Genomic DNA, 6,714 nt, shown 5'->3' with positions numbered 1-6,714 from the left:
TTTTGGGTGCTCCGAAAAATTCTGGTGCAAAAATATATCAGTGGCTAGAAATGGGTTAAAGCGGTACAAGTCGTACGTATTATAATTGAAAATTTGGGTCACGCGATCACTATGGTGGCGTCAATTTATCTCCAATAAATAAACAAACCGTGTGTTATGACGTTTCATAAAATATCAGTACCGTGCATGGTTGAATTGAGCCTCCATCGTAGGAGACCGGGATCATAAACTCTGTATATTTCTGAGCATGCAATTAACGACGGACGTTTCCGGCCGTAACCGAAAACTAGTTCGTCGCGCGTTGCGTGAGTTCACGCGAAACTCGGCTCCGCCGCAGCGGCTGATATTGTAATAAACGGTGCGCGCGAAGCACCGCAGCCATTAATTCACGTGGATCGCGCAAGGCGGTGGTGGTCCGCGGGGGTATAAGAAGGCGAAATTTAGTGAGCCACTAGCGGGAACGTACAGACCTCTAATGGCCATTCCGATGACTATGGTTCTCGACCACAGTGGCAATCCCCTTTCGGCCCGTTCCCCCGAGTCCCTCCCCGAGCATAGCCCCTCGCACTGCGTCCCTTCTAGGTTCTAACTCGTTCTCCCGTTCTCCGTCCCGCCGGGACACCCCTTCACTCCTCACTTCCTATCGGATCTCTCCTCTCCCTCCCCCGCCCCGTGACCCCTCTTTCTACCCCACCCGCGTATGCAACGACGTTCCAGCAATTACGCATCGCCGCAGTTAAATACAATGGCCAGGACAACGACTCTGTAATTTATCCCCGGTTTGGGCCACCGCCCGTGCGTTTGTTTCCAACGACGCGCGGTGGAGGTCGTCGTTGCCCTCTCCGTGCGCGTTCCGCGACCATTCGACCCCATCCAGTGTTCGCCACGTTTAAATTAATGATAAGTAATAATGCTGGTGGCACGACGGACGTCGTTGCCTGGCCCGTGAAATACGGGTCGAGTGATTATCAGCGGATTATACAAAATTATATTATACATGACCATCAAAATGTCTCTTGTTTGAAAAGTTAACGTAGTCGTGTGTGATGTACGTGTCTGATAATACGCGAATAATTATTGCCTGAAGATTAAAACGCACAGGGTGCATTTAGCAATATAAACGCGTTCAGTCAATGCGTATACCAATTGTCATTTGTGAATCACCACCATATTACAGACGATAATCAACGATTCCTTGAATTATTCCGTCATGGCGCGCACATGAATCTTTAATGACAAAGACCGTTGTTATTATTCATTCCTGTTTCTTCGGCATTCAAATTTATGATAATTAATATATGATACGCATGGACGACACACGTACATAGACGTGCATATATTTAAAGCACGTGCGTCGATAAAAGTCGAACAACGCGAATTTGCAAGTCTTATACGAGCTCGCGCGAAACACACTTATTTCTCACTCGCTGTAATTAATTGACGTATGGGTCGTTAAGGGATGTCGATTAGCGAATAAACGATCGATGCTCAAGGCATTAAAGTCTAAATTGCTTTAATGATAACAGAACGCGATAACAAGACTTTCCGCAAAATAAAAATTCGTGGTACGATCTGCGGTGTTTTCATGATCATCACAGTATATAGTCACAGTACTCGGCTTTTATTGCTCGGCTAATAACAGTTTGAGTGTCTTTACGCGGGCAATTATTATCTTACGATCCAATTACTTCTATTACGCGCGCGCGACATTATACGCTTACATTTTTAACGTATATTTAATACGTCACAATCTGATAACTCTAATCATGCAAAAAGTAGATATAATATAAATGCGTATATGAAGAGTACAGAGGAAAAACGATCAAAGTCCACTTTTTGTCGAAATTGATCTGATTATGCTATTTTGTAGCATTTTCAAAGAACTTTCACAATTCTTATCTGTCTTGATCGAGAACAGTTTATTGAAATGAGGCCGAAAGATGTACCGTGCTGGGGAAGAACGATCATAGTCCACGCTTGTGGGGAAGAACAATCAGAGTCCAACATGGACATTGATCGGTTTTCCCTTGTACTCTTCATATATAATAGCTCGAGAACAATTTAAAAAGTTTCGAAAATTACCTACATATCTCTTTAATATACTATAAAGATTTTTTTAATCATATTTTTGCACGAATCAAATACACAATAATAAAAATATTACGTTTGCGACTAAGAAGATATGGTCTTTCCGCATCATACAACATTTTTCTTTAGACCTCAAAATTGCTTTAAGTCTACATATTAAGTCTATATCCCTACGCAACAACGACTGTTACTTTCATCTGTAAAAAATACTGTTGCGACCACAAATCCATTTTGCTTGACAATACATGTATATGGGAGTATATTTATATATATTGTCATATATATACGTATATTTACGTTTTATTCTTAATACAACGAAATTAAGCAATGCATGTGTGCGATATTCTCTCGCATTTTTTACGGTCATAATCCTTTCGCGACTAGCGACAGCTTTGCTATACACGATGCCGAAAAAAACGCGCTCGTAAATCCGATCTCTGTGAGCACGTAAACGCATACGTGTGCACGCAATATCGTCTAACAGGTGCGCACCTATATCGCTTATCTCGCGTCGATCGCGACAAGTCCGCGGGTGAACAAGCTCGAATATTGACGTACCTATTGTCATCCTCGATCGAATTCCGTTAGCAACACTTCAAAAAGCCGATGTTTCCCGATTCACTGTTCTTTTAGAAAAACCAAACTAATAGAAAAGTTTCTAGTTAAAAGAAAAGGAAATACATGACGTAAGGTAATGCGCCAACAAATAATCCTATAGCAATTCTATATAAAACTTTATATTATCGATTTGTTAAATATATCAAATATTAAATAGTATTATTTTATAAATTGTACCTACTAAAATTTTACACATATATATGTACATGAAGGGTACAGAGGAAAAATGATCAAAGTCCACTTTTTATCGAAATGATCTGATCATGCTATTTTGTGACATTTTCAAAGAACTTTCATAATTCTTATCTGTTTCGATCAAGAGTAGTTACAATTCATTGAAAATAAGACCGAAAGATGTACTGTATTGGGAGATATTTAATATCTTGAAAAACTTGAAATTGCATTTTTCTCTGATGGACATTGATCGTTTTCTCCTTGTACCTTTCATATGTATATTGAATTTATTATTAAAAGGCGCGCTCAATATCTGGATTTACAAATCTGGATATATTGTTTTACTATGCATAATTACTGAATCACATTTCTTCTGAGAAATCAATATTACTCACGGTATTTAATTATTTTATCTGCTATAAGTAGTTAGGAGTGTATTATTAACAAATCAGCACTTATACTGTTATAACATTTTTAAATATAAATTTAATTGATTAAGTAAAACGAAACTCACTTTTTATGAATCAACCCAATAAATAGCATGACAATAAATTTTAACGCGTTACAGTAGAATAAAACTAATAGCAGTAAGAGGATCACATGTCACATTGATCAGACTTCCACTTGAGTACCTCACCGGCCGCGCTCGAGATACCGGACGGCTCGTTAGTTCGGGATCAATTAGTGCGTCGTGAGGCGTTACCGAAAACGGGAACTTTGAGAGTTTTCCCGGTGAAACAGAACGCCTTTCCAAAAACACGACTTTGTCGCGTGCGCGCTTACGCGCGCGCACACGTGAAGAGCGTAGAGCACGCCGGTATGGTAACGATGCTAATTAACGCGGGGATAATTTTAGTTGAGTGCTTATACCGCAGCCGCATGGAGGTATTTCTAAGCGCCTCTCGGCAATGTAATTGCTACATGTTTAATTGGTGATTGAACCATTATATCGTTATTGCATTTATTTATGTTACTTTCGCGTAAATGCAGTATTAGAGCAATAAGTTGCTTTAGAGTGACCGTGGTGCATCAATTATTAACCTTATTTTTATAACTTATTACATTATTTGTAAATGTTATGCAGCTATTTTTTCTAATCTTACAATTTTTAATTTATTACTGCTTGAAACATTCCTTGCATATTAATTTATAATCACTGGTTTAATTGATAATCGTGTCATTATATTATTACATGTAAATTGATATAAATGTGAGGAATTTCACAAAGTAATATAAGTTTATATCTTATTATTTTTGCGATTGATTTTCGAATGTATTTTTGGAATGTATTTTTTATACTTATTTTTATACGTATTTTTTATTAACTTTTCACATAAATCTATTAGGCCAAAACACAAGATATGTTTGTCAGTCATCTTCATTAACTATTACTGCATTGCTGTTACTTTCAACTTTGCATCGCTTTCAAACTTTGCTGATTTATTAATATAGTTGCATGTGCGAAATATTTTCAATCAATATTGATTAATACTTACTTCATGGGCACTTAATATTAATACGAATAAGTTCTGAGGGTCGATCATATATCTTGAAAAGAGATGAAAATTTAAAAAGTGAGGAAATTCACTAGACTATTTATGATTACATTGATCGAAATCTAGTAAATCTGTTCACTTTTGTAATTTTCACCTTTTTTTCAAGATACATGATACATGATACTGAACATGAACGTAGGAATATCTGGACCAAGCATGGTTTTGAGAGATGAGGAAAAGATGGAAGAGAATGCGCATGTCAAGATAAAAGATTCTTTTTATTTCGATTTAATCGGCGACAATTAAAGATCGTAAGCTGATTACATGGAATATTATGATCATTTATTGCGGAATACAGTGGGATATATACGTTATACGTACTTTCCATCTAAGATGTACAGCTTCAATCAAAATTATTACGCACCCTAAATTAAAATGAAGTTCTTTCAAAATAACAATTATTTTTAAAAGAAATAAAAAAAATATATAAATTTGTTTATAATAGGTAATAGGTAATAAATACTCTAGTAAATAACTTTAAAACCATAGAAATTTTTTTTGGTATTAGATTTAATACAGTGATGATTACGTGCCTAATAATTTTGGCCAAGGCTGTATCATATGTAATAGCCGCGTGTGTGCTCCTACCAAGTCGGCAGCTCCGCGCACCACATTAACCAGCCGCACGCGGACGAACACGTTTTCTTGCAAGCGTCGTCCGGCCGCAACGACTAGGTTTATGAACAATTCCATCAACTTACTCAATCAGTTTGTCAATCGATGCTCATCAAGAGTCGAATTGGGCACATACTAGCGAATTCACCATCCAAGTCATTGAGAGTTGTGAATGGTATTTTTGGGGATATAAACAATTCCACCAAATTACTTCTTTGTCAATCAATGCTTTCACCAAGAGTCGAATTGGGTACATACTAGTGGAATCACTATCCAAGTCACTCAGAGTCGTGAATGGTATTTTTGGGAGTATAAACAATTCCATCAAATTGTTCATTTGTCAATCGATGCTCTCACCAAGAGTCGAATTGGGCACATACTAGTACAGTCACCATCCAAATCACTGAGAGTCGCGAATGGTATTTTTGGGGAGAAGACGTCCAACCATACATTATACGCCACACACGCAACAACGTCAACCCCAAGCATATGTATCTAGATTTGTATACAAGAATGAGGAATATACAACGTGAGATCGTTTCATGCAGTGGTACGATAATCGCCATCTAATCCCTAGTTTATATCTTACATATAGACAAGATCACAAGCTATCGTTATATATACATATTATGTACAAATAAATAATTTATACTTAATTTAATAGGAAACTCGTATTGCAAGCTAACTGAATTCTATTTATATCTATAGCCGACAGATATAAGTCACAAACTTAGCTCGCTAAATATAATCTAAATTGCTGATTTTCATATTTCACTTTCATGCTAAGAGTAATTTTCTTTGTACGACTAAAGCAATCCCTTGATTTGTGTTTAAGGCTCCTGGTCCCTGAGCCGAGAACTCTGCGTTGACGGTGGCGACGTATCGTCGCGGCAGAAATCAGAACTCTCTCCTCTCACTCTCTCCAATGGAGAATTCTGTCTTGTGACATGTTGACAACCTATTTTGTTGTGCGTGCTATTTTTTATTATTTGCTCTGTGCTTGTGCTCTAACGTTTAACGTATTCGTGAAAATCATAAAATTGGCCGAAAAGTAAGATTTGCATGCGGAAGGAACGTTTTCACCTCCTTTCGATAGTCGTTAAACGGCTGTTTTTCCCGTATGTTTAGGCTTCGTTTTATGGCTGTTTGTTTATTGTCGAGGAAAAAGGGTAGTTTTCGGCTAATTTCGGAAGTGTTCTGAAACGATCTATAGTGATGTTTTATTGAAATGTCTTTTTATTTGAAAATGGCATGCAAAACAAAATTGGGTGTTTTCCTCGCCTCGATAGTAAGAATCCAATATGGCCGCGGTGACTACCCAGGAGCCTTAAAAATATTAAAATATGTCATACACAAATGCCTTTTCCACTCGCAATAGTCAATAGATGAAAACTATCATGAAACTTACTATAAAAATAAAACATATTGAGTGTTTACAAAACCTACATACTGGTGAACTATCTTTTCTCTAAAACCTAGTCATTCACTCATTTCCTTTGAATCAGCATACTTTTACAAAGTACATATAATTGTATTTATTCAAAATTATTTGAACTCTGTAAATACTTATCTAGTTTAAGCACGAAAATGTTGAAGCCAAATAATTTTCTACCATACACTATAAAAATCTCTTTGTTAAATATATCAATTTACTTATCAATAA

This window comes from Temnothorax curvispinosus, unplaced genomic scaffold (assembly GCF_003070985.1).
Source record: "Temnothorax curvispinosus isolate PA1 unplaced genomic scaffold, ASM307098v1 QBEX01014331.1, whole genome shotgun sequence".
NCBI lineage: Eukaryota > Metazoa > Arthropoda > Insecta > Hymenoptera > Formicidae > Temnothorax > Temnothorax curvispinosus.
This window is presented reverse-complemented; position numbering follows the sequence as displayed.